The sequence below is a fragment of the Lampris incognitus genome, chromosome 19, assembly GCF_029633865.1.
Source record: "Lampris incognitus isolate fLamInc1 chromosome 19, fLamInc1.hap2, whole genome shotgun sequence".
NCBI lineage: Eukaryota > Metazoa > Chordata > Actinopteri > Lampriformes > Lampridae > Lampris > Lampris incognitus.
In genome coordinates this window covers 39,328,444-39,345,527 of record NC_079229.1, presented here as the reverse complement: position 1 = coordinate 39,345,527, position 17,084 = coordinate 39,328,444, and the positions used below count along the sequence as shown (strand labels likewise).

General features: G+C 45.3%; 1 protein-coding gene across 1 annotated transcript in view; it reads right to left on the bottom strand.

The window, feature by feature from the left end:
- Nucleotides 1–17,084, bottom strand: part of LOC130129680 (protein 4.1-like) — a gene marked incomplete at its 3' end in the record, with an annotated part of 176,054 nt that overhangs the window by 154,813 nt on the left and 4,157 nt on the right. The window lies entirely within an intron of this gene.

The following is a 17,084-nucleotide window of genomic DNA, read 5'->3' as shown; positions in this document are numbered from 1 at the left end:
CCGAGATTACAATATCTGGGATACCTTGGCGGGCAAAATGAGCTTTCAGCTTCTGTATCACTGTGGTTGACTTGGTATCTGCCAGGTAATCTATTTCCCAAAAATTTGAGAAAAAAATCAACAATTATGAGGTAGTCTTTGTTGTCAAACATGAACAGATCCGTGCCCACCTTTGCCCACGGCCTGCTTGGCACATCATGTGACATTAGTGTTTCTTTTTGTTGCTTAATGTCCATTGATCTGCAGATGTCACACTTTGCTATATATGATTTTATTTGGTCGTTCATGCCCTGCCAATAGACACACTCCCTAGCCCTCCGTAGGCATCCTTCCACACCCAGATGTGATGCGTGTAGGCGGCAAGTGATGTCTTTCCTCAATGCATCAGGGATGACAGCGCGCTCACTCCTGAACACTATTCCATCTTGGTGGCTTAACTCCTCTTGGAATGAGAAGTAGGGCTTGATTTCCCTCGGTGTTTTTGACTTATCGTCAGGCCATCCTTGCTGCATCATTTTGATGAGAAGCTGCAGTGTTTCATCCTCTTTTGTGGCAGATCGTGTATCATGTAGCCTGTCTGCTGCGATAGGTAAGTGTTGTGCCATGTTGACAGTCTCTAGTTCTGCATCCGGTGCACTCTCAGGAAGATAAGCTCTGCTCAGAGTGTCTGCTAGCAGCATGTCTCTACCTGGCACATATACTACATCTAGATCATACTTTTGTATGCGCAGCATCAGTCCCTGCAGCCTTTTGGGTGCACTTAGTAGAGGTTTTCTCACTATTGTTTCCAACGGCTTGTGATCACTTTGCACCGTCACTTTTCGGCCGTATGTGTACTGGTGAAATCTTTCCATGCTAAAAACCATTGCTAAGAACTCCTTTTCTATTTGTGCATACCCACGCTCTGTTTGAGTGAGTGCTCTGCTTGCAAATGCTATTGGCTTACCCATCTGCGCCTAAGCCTGTGTCTGAAGCATCACACTGCACTGTGAGTTCCTCATCTGGGTTGTAATATTTCAGTACTGGGACCTTTGCTATAGTCTCTTTCAATTTGAGGAAAGCCTCTCGTGCTGTGCTGTCCAGTTCCACTCCCTGTTTTTGTGTGTCAAATCTCTCAACACTATGCACTGGTCTGAGAGGTGGGGACAAAACTTGGCTAGATAATTTACCATACCTAGCAGCCTTTGCACTCCTTTCACATCAGTCGGTGCCGGCATCTTCTCAACGGCAAGCACTTTCTCTGGATCCGCCCTGAGTCCATCAGCCGTCAGGCGGTGTCCAATGTATGTGGTCTCCTTTTGTCTCAGCTTGAATTTGTCTTTGTTCAGCTTGATGTTCTTTTGTCTGCATCTTTCAAGAAACAGTCTCAGTTTTCCATCATGGTCACGCTCAGCTTCCTCCTGTGTTTCCCCTTGGCCTGTGATCAGTACATCGGCAGCTATAATGTACAAGCCCGGTACACCGTCCAGCGCTTGTGTGAGCTTTCTCTGAAAGATTTCTGGGGCCGGACTTATCCCCATTGGCATCCTCAGCCACCTGTAACGTCCGAATGGAGTGGCAAATGTTGTTAGATAGCTGGACTCCTCCTCCAGCTGCACATGCCAGAATCCACTCTTGACATCACACACTGTGAACACTTTTGCTTTTGACAAGTCCGGTAAAATGTCCTCAATGGTTGGCAGTGGGAAGTGACTGCGCTTTAGAGCTTTTTTTCAAAGGCTTGGGATCGATACACACTCTTGGTTTCCCACTTGGTTTCTGTACCACCACCATTGCACTGATCCAATCTGTACTGCCTTCCACAGGTGTTATGATCCCTCTTTGCTGTAGGTCCTGTAGCTCGTCCTTCAGCGGTTTCATCATGGCGACTGGGACCCGCCTCTTTGGCAGCTGTACTGGTTTCACTGTGCTGTCCACCTCTATTTTGTATTTTCCCTCGAGGCAGCCATCGCCAATGAACACATCAGCATACTCATCTTTAATTTGTCCCATTATCCACTGTCCTGTTGTTGTTTCTGTTGTGACAATACTGTCTATTGTCATGATGTTTTCATATTGCACTTTTATCAATTTCATGGCCTCACTGGCTCTCCTACCCAGCAGAGGCACTGTACCAGCTGCAGTCACCACCTGGAACTCTAAGCGATATAGCTTGTTGTTTCTCGGGTTTCTTATTTTCACTTTACATTTTTCCAGTGGTTTTAATTTGGTTTTATTATACATTACTAGTACACTCTTCGTGTGTTCTAATTTGGCATCTGGATTCAGCAGGTTAATTGGGATGATATTGCAACTGGCACCACAGTCTATTTGGAATTTGACCATGTCCTTGCCTAGAAGCATGCCAGCATAGAGAAGCTGAGTTTTCTTCATTTTCTCAGTTTCTTTTACATCCTCTACAGTCTCTGTATGCACATCTTTCCCTGTGTCAGTCTCTACTGCATCCACAGTTTTTGTCTCAGTTTCAGTGACACAGGTGATAATATCTTCATATTCATCACTCTCAGATTCAGTTGTTATTTTACTCACATATTTCTTTTTCCTTAGTTCCGGCTTTGCTCTGCATTTTGCTGCAAAGTGGTTCTCTCTTCCACACTTTGTGCACTTCTTCCCAAACGCTGGGCACTTTTGTTTACGTTTCTCATGCGTTTTTCCACAATATCTGCACTCCACAGTGTTGCTCGTCTGTTTCCGATACTGTGCTCCTTGCACAGCATGTACCTCTTCCACCATCGCTCCCGAGATGGTTTTCACATTGTTCTTTGAGAGCTCAGCGGCTCTGCACAGCTGCAAACATGTGTCCAGTGTCAAGTGTTTCTCTCGGAGCAGTCTTTCTCTTACGATTGTGTTGTTACCTCCACACACAATCCGATCCCGAATGAGCGAGTCTCTCACTGTCCCAAAGTTGCATGTTCTTGCCAACACTCTCAGTTGCATGACACAACAGCCTATATTTTCACTGGTGCCCTGGTTTCTTGTAAAAAAAACGATAGCGTTCCACAGTCTCGTTAACGCTGGGGTCGCAGTGATCGTCAACCTTCTTGATGACGTCATCTAACCTCCATGCATCCTTCGGTGTGTCGCCCAGTAACGTGTCCATAATTTCCCTGCCGCTCTCCCCGACAAGATAGCTGAGCAGTTTCACCTTGTGTTTGTCATCGGCGTCAGCCATGGCTAAATCCACATACAGAGCGAACTCGTCCCTCCAGGCCTTCAATGTCCTCGAAAGGTTGCTTGAGTCCAGACATACCAGCCATAACGTTTGCGGTGGTGTGAGCCCATCCACGTCACACGGCAGTCTCACGCTAGCAGCAAATGCTAACATGTACTGAACATTGCTTAGCAACACTAACTGCTCTCGCGCTCCTAGAAAACTTTTCCGCACCAAACTTCAAACCGAGTCGTCCGCCGCTGCCACCATGTTAAAGTGTGTTGTTTCCTTCTACTAACGAGACTTTACAACTCGTTTCAACCCCACTGGGCTATAAACTTTAATAATAACCACATCGGTGGGCCAGTGGACCATCAAAAAATCCATGACAAACCCTGTTTGCCTGTCATGTGGGTGCACATGGGAGCATACTGCATGCATGTTCCGGGACTGCACTCACTGGCCAGTCATAACCAAGTTAGTTACTGCGCATCGACATTCTACACACAAAAGTAGCACACAGTTGTGAGATGGCCAACGAAAGCCATGAACAAGAAAATGCCAAAAGTTAAGCAAGTGCCCAATAAAATTAGTAGGGGGGGGGGACCAGGAATTAGAGGCACAGCCTTCCAAATGTAAACAAGCATGAAACCGTCCAGACCCACGGCGCACCAATGCTGTGTGTGTAAGTAGAACAAGGCATTGTTCAATGAGAAAAACAGGGGACCAGCAAGTAGCAATTATGTACCAGGGCTTAGTCATATCCTAAAAGTGTCATGAGTAAAACTAGCTTAACCATATAGCTAACTAGCTTTGGCATGTCTTCACCTCTATTATGTTATTTGTTGTCCTCTATGTGTCCATACATCAGCTGCAGTGAAGAGAGAGGTGGCGAAAGCAAAGGAAAAGGTGTATGGTGAGTTGTATGACAGGTTAGACACTAAGGAAGGAGAAAAGGACTTGTACCGATTGGCTAGACAGAGGGACCGAGCTGGGAAGGATGTGCAGCAGGTTAGGGTGATGAAGGATAGAGATGGAAATGTGCTGGCAAGAGAGGAGAGTGTGTTGAGAAGGTGGAAGGAGTACTTTGAGGGGCTGATGAATGAAGAAAATGAGAGAGAGAGAAGGTTGGATGATGTGGGGATAGGGAATCAGGAAGTGTGGTGGATTAGCAAGGAGGAAGTGAGGGCAGCTATGAAGAGGATGAAGAGTGGAAAGGCAGTTGGTCCTGATGACATACCTGTGGAGGCATGGAGGTGTTTAGGAGAGATGGCAGTGGAGTTTTTAACTAGATTGTTTAACACAATCTTGGAAAGTGAGAGGATGCCTGAGGAGTGGAAAAGAAGCATACCGGTACCGATTTTCAAGAACAAGGGCGATGTGCAGAACTGTAGCAACTACAGAGGTATAAAGTTGATCAGCCACAGCATGAAGATATGGGAAAGAGTAATAGAAGCTAGGTTAAGAGGAGGAGAGGTGATGATCAGCAGCAGCGGTGTGGTTTCATGCCATGAAAGAGCACCACAGATGTGATGTTTGCTTTGAGAATGTTGATGGAGAAGTATAGATAAGGCCAGAAGGAGGTACATTGTGTCCTTGTAGATTTAGAGAAAGCATATGACAGGGTGCCGAGAGAGGAGGTGTGGTATTGTATGAGGAAGTCGGGAGTTGCAGAGAAGGATGTAGGAGTGGTGCAGGATATGTATGAGGGAGGTGTGACAGTGGTGAGGTGTGTGGTTGGAATGACAGATGGGTTCAAGGTGGAGGTGGGATTACATCAAGGATCGGCTCTGAGCCCTTTCTCGTTTGCAATGGTGATGGACAGGTTGACGGACGAGATCAGGCAAGAGTCTCAGTGGACGATGATGTTCGCGGATGACATTGTGATCTGTAGTGAGAGTAGGGTGCAGGTGGAGGAGAGCCTGGAGAGGTGGAGGTATGCACTGGAGAGAAGAGGAATGAAAGTCAGTAGGAGCAAGATGGAATACCTATGTGTGAATGAGAGAGAGGACAGTGGAATGGTCAGGATGCAAGGAGTGGAGGTGACGAAGGCATTTGAGTTTAAATACTTGGGGTCAACTGTCCAAAGTAATGGGGAGTGCAGTAGAGAGGTGAAGAAGAGAGTGCAGGCAGGGTGGAGTGGGTGGAGAAGAGTGTCAGGAGTGATGTGTGACAGAAGGGTACCAGCAAGACTGGAAGGTTTGAAAGATGGTAGTGAGACCAGCTATGTTGTATGGTTTGGAGAGAGTGTCACTGATGAAAAGACAGGAGGCGTAAATGGAGGTGGCAGAATTGCTAACCTTGCTAAAGCTAAGAAGCCAATCACTGATGCTGAGTTGATTAAAACGTGTGCCATTGATATGGTTGGCGAAGAAAAGAAGAAAACGGTTGTGGAGCTATTAAAGCAGGTGTCATTGTCAGCTAACATGTTAACAAACATGAGAGTAGAACTTGTTGCGGAGGAGTGTTTTTCCAATCTACTCACTGATTTGAAGAAAGCAGAAGCCATATCACTAGCCACAGACTTGTCCTGTGACCAAACTGATAGAGAACAGCTATCTGTGCTCGCAAGATTCCTGATGGGAAGACCTTCTGGGAAGAGCTAATTTGTTAGCTTCTTCTGCCCGGGTGTACAACTGGGAAAATCATTTTTATGAATAAATGGATGAATGAAAAAATGAATGAATGAACACAGTTCTTTGAGAAGAATGGCTTGGATGTGAGCAAACTTTTGTCTGCTGTCACCGATGGGCCTCCGTCAATGGTGGAACAACACAAGGGCTTGGTAAGCAGGCTTACCACTGTTAACTCAGTGGTCTTAGCGTGTCACTGCATTATTCACAAATCAGTGTTGTGCACTAAACTGTGTGGGGCAATGAAAGAGGTGATGGATACTGTGACGAGACTGGTAAATTTCGTTCACGAGAGTTCTAGTCTGCAACATTGCCTTTTCAGACTATTGCTGGGGGAAATGTCAGCAGAACAAAAGGATCTTTTGCTGCATAATGATGAGCAAAGGCCGTGTGTTGGAGAGGCTGTGCAACCTGTGCCATGAACTTGTGTCATCTTTATCCGGACTACGGAGCCAAAAAGCCCAAGAATATCGGAGGTCTATAGCTCTAGCCAGCACACTATGAAAAGTCCTAGAAAGAATCCTGCTGGATCAAATGCATGAGTTTATCAACTCCATGTAGGGCTGTGCGTTATGATGATATATAACGTGTGATGACAGAAAACATCTATCGTTTCATATCAAGCGTCATTTCAAATCTATTGTTTATTTTGTTGTGTCACAAATCACACTCTTTACGGCAATATTTTTCATCATCTGGACGACCCTTTCCATTCTTTGCACAGCACGGACGCAGGCAGGTAATTTGCATGAAGGCAATACCAACAAACATGTAGGACAGTGAATGTAACGCAGAACGGGGTAATTCTGAACAGAAGGACTCCGACCAGCCAGGACAAAACGAGGCACTTGTACCTAAAAGAGGGACGACTTCTAGAATATGGACATGGTTTGGGTATGAAAATTCTGACACGGACCAGAAAGCCGTACTTTGCAAAATATGCTGCACACCAATCCCCACAAAAGACTCAAACACCACGAGCGTCTTTTACCACCTATGCAAGAATCCTGTCAAACAGTACGAAGAGAGTCTACAGATGAGAATCCTGTCACTTTCAGCTGCTCCCGTTAGGGGGCGCCACAGCGGATCATCCGTTTCCATCTCTTCCTGTCCTCTGCATCTTCCTCTGTCACACCAGCCACCTGCATGTCCTCCCTCACCACATCCATAAACCTCCTCTTTGGCCTTCCTCTTCTCCTCTTCCCTGGCAGCTCCATATTCAGCATCCTTCTCCCAGTATACCCAGCATCTCTCCTCCACACATGTCCACACCATCTCCATCTTGCCTCTCTTGCTTTGTCTCCAAACCGTCCAACCTGAGCTGTCCCTCTAATATACTTGTTCCTAATCTTGTCCTTCTTCATCACTCACAGTGAAAATCTTATCATCTTCATCTCTGCCACCTCCACCTCCACCTCCTGTCTTTTCATCAGCACCACTGTCTCCAGACCATACAACATAGCTGGTCTCACAACCATCTTATAAACCTTCCCTTTAACTCTTGCTGGTACCCTTCTGTCACACATCACTCCTGAGACTCTTCTCCACCCACTCCACCCTGCCTGCACTCTCTTCTTCACCTCTCTTCTGCACTCCCTGTTACTTTGGACAGTCGATCCCAAGTATTTAAACTCATATGCCTCATTCACGCGTAGGTATTCCATCTTGTTCCTACTGACTTTCATTCCTCTTCTCTCCAGTGCATACCTCCACCTCTCCAGGCTCTCCTCAACCTGCACCCTACTCAGAGAGAGTCTACAGATTAGAATCATATAAAACAGTATGGAGAGAGTCTACAGATGAGAATTATGTCAAACAGTATGGAGAGAGTCTACAGATGAGAATCATATCAAACAGTACGGAGAGAGTCTACACATGAGAATCACGTCAAATAGTACAGAGAGAGTCTACAGATGAGAATCATGTCAAACAGTATGGAGAGAGTCTACAGATGAGAATCATGTCAAACAGTATGGAGAGAGTCTACAGATGAGAATCATATCAAACAGTATGGAGAGAGTCTACACATGAGAATCATGTCAAACAGTATGGAGAGAGTCTACACTTGAGAATCAAGTCAAACAGTACGGAGAGAGTCTACAGATGAGAATCATGTCAAACAGTATGGAGAGAGTCTACAGATGAGAATCATGTCAAACAGTACGGAGAGAGTTTACAGATGAGAATCATGTCAAACAGTATGGAGAGAGTCTACAGATGAGAATCTAGTCAAACAGTACGGAGAGAGTCTACAGATGAGAATCGTGTCAAACAGTACGGAGAGAGTCTACAGATGAGAGTCATGTCAAACAGTACTGAGAAAGTCTACAGATGAGAATTATGTCAAACAGTATGGAGAGAGTCTACAGATGAGAATCATGTCAAACAGTACGGAGAGAGTCTACAGATGAGAATCATATCAAACAGTATGGAGAGAGTCTACAGATGAGAATTATGTCAAACAGTACGGAGAGAGTTTACAGATGGGAATCATGTCAAACAGTATGGAGAGAGTCTACAGATGAGAATCTAGTCAAACAGTACGGAGAGAGTCTACACATGAGGATCATGTCAAACAGTACGGAGAGAGTCTACAGATGAGAATCATGTCAAACAGTATGGAGAGAGTCTACAGATGAGAATCATATCGAACAGTATGGAGAGAGTCTACAGATGAGAATTATGTCAAACAGTATGGAGAGAGTCTACAGATGAGAATCATGTCAAACAGTATGGAGAGAGTCTACAGATGAGAATCATGTCAAACAGTATAGAGAGAGTCTACAGATGAGAATCATGTCAAACAATATGGAGAGAGTCTACACATGAGGATCATGTCAAACAGTACGGAGAGAGTCTACAGATGAGAATCATATCGAACAGTATGGAGAGAGTCTACAGATGAGAATCATATCAAACAGTATGGAGAGAGTCTACAGATGAGAATCATATCGAACAGTATGGAGAGAGTCTACAGATGAGAATTATGTCAAACAGTATGGAGAGAGTCTACAGATGAGAATCATGTCAAACAGTATGGAGAGAGTCTACAGATGAGAATCATGTCAAACAGTATGGAGAGAGTCTACAGATGAGAATCATGTCAAACAATATGGAGAGAGTCTACACATGAGGATCATGTCAAACAGTACGGAGAGAGTCTACAGATGAGAATCATATCAAACAGTATGGAGAGAGTCTACAGATGAGAATTATGTCAAACAGTATGGAGAGAGTCTACAGATGAGAATCATGTCAAACAGTATGGAGAGAGTCTACACATGAGGATCATGTCAAACAATATGGAGAGAGTCTACAGATGAGAATCATGTCAAACAGTACGGAGAGAGTCTACAGATGAGAATCATATCAAACAGTATGGAGAGAGTCTACAGATGAGAATTATGTCAAACAGTACGGAGAGAGTCTACAGATGAGAATCATATCAAACAGTATGGAGAGAGTCTACACATGAGAATCATATCAAACAGTATGGAGAGAGTCTACAGATGAGAATTATGTCAAACAGTACGGAGAGAGTTTACAGATGAGAATCATGTCAAACAGTATGGAGAGAGTCTACAGATGAGAATCATATCAAACAGTATGGAGAGAGTCTACAGATGAGAATTATGTCAAACAGTACGGAGAGAGTCTACAGATGAGAATCATATCAAACAGTATGGAGAGAGTCTACACATGAGAATCATATCAAACAGTATGGAGAGAGTCTACAGATGAGAATTATGTCAAACAGTACGGAGAGAGTTTACAGATGAGAATCATGTCAAACAGTATGGAGAGAGTCTACAGATGAGAATTATGTCAAACAGTACGGAGAGAGTCTGCAGATGAGAATCGTGTCAAACAGTACGGAGAGAGTCTACAGATGACAGTCATGTCAAACAGTACTGAGAAAGTCTACAGATGAGAATCATGTCAAACAGTATGGAGAGAGTCTACAGATGAGAATCATGTCAAACAGTATGGAGAGAGTCTACAGATGAGAATCATGTCAAACGGTATGGAGAGAGTCTACAGATGAGAATCTAGTCAAACAGTACGGAGAGAGTCTACACATGAGGATCATGTCAAACAGTACGGAGAGAGTCTACAGATGAGAATCATATCGAACAGTATGGAGAGAGTCTACAGATGAGAATTATGTCAAACAGTATGGAGAGAGTCTACAGATGAGAATCATATCGAACAGTATGGAGAGAGTCTACAGATGAGAATTATGTCAAACAGTATGGAGAGAGTCTACAGATGAGAATCATGTCAAACAGTACGGAGAGAGTCTACAGATGAGGATCATATCAAACAGTACGGAGAGTCTACAGATGAGAATCATGTCAAACAGTACGGAGAGAGTCTACAGATGAGAATCATGTCAAACAGTACGGAGAGAGTCTACAGATGAGAATCAAAAGAAGTCAAGTGCTAAATAAAAACAAACCCAGACCCAGACGTAGGGAGATGCTTTTGCCCGCGACACAGCATATGCCAAACAATCACAAAGATGGAAGGAGATAACTGCCCTTTGCTATTTACCTTTTTATATTTTATACATTAATATTTTATATTTTATTACATGCTTAATTGAAAATTTGTGCAAAGGTTGTAAATAAAAGGAGAAAATAATCAAATATGAGTAAGTAGCTTTTCTTTGTCAAGTATATAATTCAAAATAGGGCTGCACGATATCAGGAAAACATGCGATATGCGATAGCGTTGCTGCATGTTGCGATGACGATATGACTCGCGGTACATAAACAGGTATTGAAGTGTGCAGTTTTAATGTCTTTCTGCTTTACGCTTGCTACTGACACAGACCCCAGACAACGAACAGCCTGTGCACACTGAATAAACACATGAAATGCATTATTTCCATTTCGGCAACATGGTTTTATTGAAAACAATGTTGCATCACCCTACAACAAACAATGCCCCTGGCTACAGCCGCCACACTGGCAATGAACAAACAGCACCAACTGGGTCGCATGGCAGCACAGTCTCTTCATCACTTTAACACAACATCTGGGCCTATTTACATACAGCAGCTACTCGGGGTTTATATTACACATGATGACGTCACAGTCTCCGTTTCAAACGGGTGTGTTACCAGTTTTGCAGAGTGTGTAAATAATGTGAGAATTGTATTTTTTACATTATATTTTGTTGTTACTGAGGCGGAATCGGCCAAGTGACACTACCGCCTTTCTCCCATAGGGAGCGCTAAAGTCAACACCAAGTCCTGATGCTGCGCCGCCCGCCCACAGGACGCGTGATTTCCACGCTCCCATCCCCTGTCCATGTCGGACGCCCTGCAATGCATTCTGGGAGCGTGTCCAGACACGGGGCGTCCGTTGTCCGCGCCTCATTTGCATAAAGTTGAGGTCTAGTCTACGTTATGCAAATCAGAAGCAGCGGCGGCAAGGCGCCCAGCTCGCGATACTCCGATCAAACTATCAAACTAGGGCGTGTTGATCAAATATGAAGCAAGATTCTGTTACTGCGTTGCCTGTTTACCGCACAACACATTTCAGAAACATGTTTTAAGGTACTGTTTCGCTGTACAATGAGATCGTATACGACGTGGCCGCCATGTTGACATCCGGGGAGCAGATACCAAGGACCGCCCAACGCCTCAAAGCGTTCGTCCAATCAGGTGCAGCCAGGAAGCGTTTGCGCGGTTGGGAAAACATCCCATTGGATTTCAGTATTGGTGTTGATTTTTCCGGGAAGGAGAGCGCCTGTCAATCATCTACGTGTCACCGCCTAGCGGCACGCCCACAAGCGTGCGATGCTGGGAGGCGGCGCATCCCCTCGCGTCCAACACGCCCCCGTGGACACGCGCCGTGATAGCACGCGGAGTGTGAATGCATGGCACGTGCATATGCCACTCATCGTGGCTCAAGCAGGCTTTTGGATACGTGTATCGCCATGAGAATTACCCCGCGATATCGCCATGGTGATATCGCGATGAAGGCCCGTTTCCGATATATTCTGCTGCCCCAATTCAAAATGTCATCGGAAACAGGCCTTCCGGGCGCCCGGGCAGCGTAGCGGTCTGTTCCGTTGCCTACCAACACGGGGGTCGGCGGTTCGAATCCCCGTGTTACCTCCGCCTTGCTCGGGCGTCTCTACACACACACACAACTGGCCGTGTCTGGGGGTGAGAAGTCGGATGGGGATATTTGTCCTGGTCGCTGCACTAGCGCCTCCTCTGGTCGGTCGGTCGGTCGGTCGGTCGGGGCACCTGTTCAGGGGGAGGGGGAATAGCGTGATCCTCCCACGTGCTACGTCCCCTGGTGAAACTCCTCCCTGTCAGGTGAAAAGAAGCAGCTGGTGACTCTGCGGATCGGCTGAGAGGGGGTGGAGCACCGACCGGGACGGCTCAAAAAGAGCGGGGTAATTGGCCAGATACAATTGGGGTGAAACCAGGGGGGAAATTGAAATAGATACATAAATAAAGAATAAAGAAATAGGCCTTTCCATGTGGTCATTTTATATAAACTATTTTTTCATTGAATTTATAGAAAATTTGCTATATTGTGATATGTATCATTATCATGATATGAATAACCTATATCGTGATATGTATCATTACCATGGTATGACCTATATTGTCATATGTATCATTACCATGGTATGACCTATATTGTGATATGTATCATTACCATGATATGAATGACCCATAATGTGATATGCATCATTATCGTGATATGAATGACCTATATCGTGATATGTATCATTACCATGGTATGACATATATTGTGATATGTATCATTACCATGATATGAATAACCTATATTGTGATATGTATCATTACCATGGTATGACCTATATCGTGATATGTATCATTACCATGATATGAATAACCTATATTGTGATATGTATCATTACCATGGTATGACCTATATCGTGATATGTATCATTATCATGATATGAATAACCTATATCGTGATATGTATCATTACCATGGTATGACCTATATTGTGATATGACCTATATCGTGATATGAGATTTTGGTCATCTTGCACAGCCCTAACTGCATGGATAACCAGCTTGGTTTTAAAGCTAAACATGGACTCCAGGAGTTTAAATTTAATAAGGCAACCAGCTCTACAGAGCTCACTAACCTCATTAACACATTTTTCCTAACACCATTCCACCCAAACGCACATGATGTAAACCTGGCAGTTGAACAAATTGATGAAATAGTTAATAGGTCAGCTATCAAGGCTAACCTGAGAGAAGTCGACAATAAGCAGAATCGGAGACCCGACAAAGAGAAATGGTTTGATGGAGACTGCAGCAATGCAAGAAAGAGACTATGACAAATATCTAATCTGAAACACCATCAACCACAGAAAACTGAATTAAGACAAAAATACTGTGAGATACTCAAAGAATATAGACACATTTTAAAACGGAAAAAGCAAGATCTCTACAACAAAACTCCCCGAGACATTGAAGAGTCTTTAAATGAAAATGAGTTCTGGGAAAAATGGAACAACTTGAATTCTAAATAATCCCAGGAACTGGCCATTCAAAATGGAGCCATTTGGAAAAAATATTTTGAAAACTTATATAAAGAAATACCGCCAGAAGACCTCTCACCTGAACAAAAACATATAAAAGAAAAGTTGGAAATACTGGAATCAACTATAAAAACAATCAGAACCCAATTGACTACCAAATTTCACTAGAAGAAGCAACAGAAATACTATAAATTCTCAAACCAACGAAAGCCTGTGGCCCTGACAGCACCAGGACTGAAAAGCTCAAACACAGTTCTCTTGAGCTGCAGAAGGTCCTGCTTAAACTGTCCAACCTGGTTCTACAAGCTGGCTGCTCTCCTGACGCCTGAAACAGGGGGCTTATATCCCCAATATACAAGAGTGGAGATACATTTGACCCCAATAACTAGCGAGGCATCTACAGGAGTGTGAGCAGTAACCTGGGGAAGGTCTTCTGCTGTATTACTAATACAGCAGAAGACCTTCCTTACCGAACACAGTGTCTTGAGCAAGAGTCAGACTGACTTTCTACCAAATCACCACACTACAGATCACATCTACACCCTACACACCCTAATCAGCCCTGTGATGGCCTGATGGCCTGCCCAGGGTGTCTCTCTGCCTGCCGCCCAATAACTGCTGGGATAGGCTCCAGCACCCCTGCGACCCTGAGAGCAGGATTAGCGGTCTGGATAATGGATGGATGAGGTAAACAAACATAAATTAAGAAAGGAAAATAACAAATGAAATAGAGGGTGTCTGTTGTTATAAGCCAATGTTTTCCAGTTGTCTACACAAGCTCACAGAGGCTTCGAGTGGCTTATAATGATGCAGTGAGAATACTACTAAAAAGACCTGGATGGTGTAGTGCAAGTGAGATGTTTATGGTTGCAGGAGTCAGCACCTTTCAGACTCTTCTAAGAAAGCTCATGTATACATTTATATTTGCCGGCTCAGTGACTCTGATAATGTAATCAGCAAGAGTTTAACTAATATAAGACTCAGGGCCACACGCTACCAGTCCCGGCAGTGGGACCACTGGTATAGCCCAGTCCCGGCAGTGGGACCACTGGTATAGCCCAGTCCCGGCAGTGGCACCACTGGTATAGCCCAGTCCCGGCAGTGGCACCACTGGTATAACTGCCTTCTTCTGATAACACACTGACTTGTTCCTGTTATGTTATTTTATTGTGTTTACTCTGTGTATTGTCTAGGGTTTGTCTTTTACCTATTTGTCTTTGTCTGTTCTGGACCCTGAGTCTGCAGTAAAGTCTTGAGTTGAGTTCAGTCAGATTGTGAAACTGCAACTGGTGATGGGGGACATTTGATTGTTGATGTTTACCGTAAACCAACACACACTGATCAGTATTTAAGGTTTGACTCTCATCATCCACTGAAGCACAAACTAGGAGTCATCAGGACGCCGGACCACCGACCTGACAACGTCCCCACCCCCCACACAGCGGCCGAGGAAGGGGAGAAATCCCACATTAAACAGGCCCTGGTTAAGTGTGGTTATCCTAGCTGGATGTTTGTCAAAGCCAGCCCAGATAGCAAAATTGCTGTGGCCCGGACCCGTCCCACACCCGACACTTCATCCGGCCCACATACCACATGGAATGATGGCACTTGGGCGGTCTGCTCCTGTTTGCCAGATCTGGGCCAGAACCAAGCCATAGCAATGCCACATGTGCCACATATTTGCCAAAGGTGGCCCATATCTGTTTGGTGATATTTGGGCCATATTCACCATTTACCACACGGGGCGCTGCAGGGTCACATCCAGACCACATGTTGCCCAGAGCACCGCATCTTTGCCAGAAAAGGCCCACGTTTGATTTGGCATATTTCAGCCATATCTGCTATTATACGTACATGTGGACCACTTCAGGCTCACATCCATTTTGTCAGGGCCAGAAGAAGGCCATCAGTGCTGCATCATTGCCTGAAGTGGCCCACATCCGGATGCTGTCTGGGAGGAAGACGCCCAAACAGCGCGCCAGCCAATCGAAGAGATGAAGGACAACAGCTGTCTAAGCATAAACAGTGGTGATTCTGTATGTGGTGGGAATGTCGGAAAAGCTGAGATGCATATTTTACAAATCCCGCGTCTCAGTTGCTTTCAAACCCCAAAACACGCTGCACCAGAAGTTGGTCCACCCCAGGGATCAGGTCCCCCGGCACAAACCAAGCAATATAGTGTAGCTGTTAAGTGTCAGGAGGATTGTTGTGACTTGTACATCGAGGAAACCAAACAGAGTCTGGCCAAGAGGACGACACAACACAGGAGGGCTAACACATCAGACCAGGACTCCACAGTCTACACCATCTACAGGCCAGGACTCCACAGTCTACACCATCTACACACCAGGACTCCACAGTCTACACCATCTACAGACCAGGACTCCACAGTCTACACCATCTACAGACCAGGACTCCACAGTCTACACCATCTACAGGCCAGAACTCCACAGTCTACACCATCTACAGACCAGGACTCCACAGTCTACACCATCTACAGACCAGAACTCCACAGTCTACACCATCTACAGACCAGGACTCCACAGTCTACACCATCTACAGCCCAGGACTCCACAGTCTACACCATCTACAGACCAGGACTCCACAGTCTACACCATCTACAGACCAGGACTCTACAGTCTACACCATCTACAGGCCATGACTCCACAGTCTACACCATCTACAGACCAGGACTCCACAGTCTACACCATCTACAGGCCAGGACTCCACAGTCTACATCATCTACAGACCAGGACTCCACAGTCTACACCATCTACAGACCAGGACTCCACAGTCTACATCATCTACAGACCAGGACTCCACAGTCTACACCGTCTACAGACCAAGACTCCACAGTCTACACCATCTACAGGCCAGTGGCCACTCTTTCACGGATGAGGATGTGCACATCCTTGGTAGAGAGGAACGCTGGTTTGAACGGGGAGTCAAAGAGACCATCTATGTGAGGAGGGAACGAATGTCCCTGAACCAGGGGGGGGGGGGCTAAGAGTACATCTGTCACCATCTTACAATGCTGTGACTGCAGCTATTCCCCAGTCCTCTGTGAATAGTACACAGGGCCATTGTAACTCTAGTTAAAGGTCACACCATATTTGCATATGAAACTGCTCGTTAGTTTGGGTCATTATGTCACTGTATTGTTTATAAGGGTGGGGACACCTGCAGTCACTGTATTGGTTATAAGGGTGGGGACACCTGCAGTCACTGTATTGGTTATAAGGGTGGGGACACCTGCAGTCACTGTATTGGTTATAAGGGTGGGGACACCTGCAGTCACTGTATTGGTTATAAGGGTGGGGACACCTGCAGTCACTGTATTGGTTATAAGGGTGGGGACACCTGCAGTCACTGTATTGGTTATAAGGGTGGGGACACCTGCAGTCACCGTATTGGTTATAAGGGTGGGGACACCTGCAGTCACCGTATTGGTTATAAGGGTGGGGACACCTACAGTCACTGTATTGGTTATAAGGGTGGGGACACCTGCAGTCACTGTATTGGTTATAAGGGTGGGGACACCTGCAGTCACTGTATTGGTTATAAGGGTGGGGATACCTGCAGTCACTGTATTGGTTATAAGGGTGGGGACACCTACAGTCACTGTATTGGTTATAAGGGTGGGGACACCTGCAGTCACTGTATTGGTTATAAGGGTGGGGATACCTGCAGTCACCGTATTGGTTATAAGGGTGGGGACACCTGCAGTCACTGTATTGGTTATAAGGGTGGGGA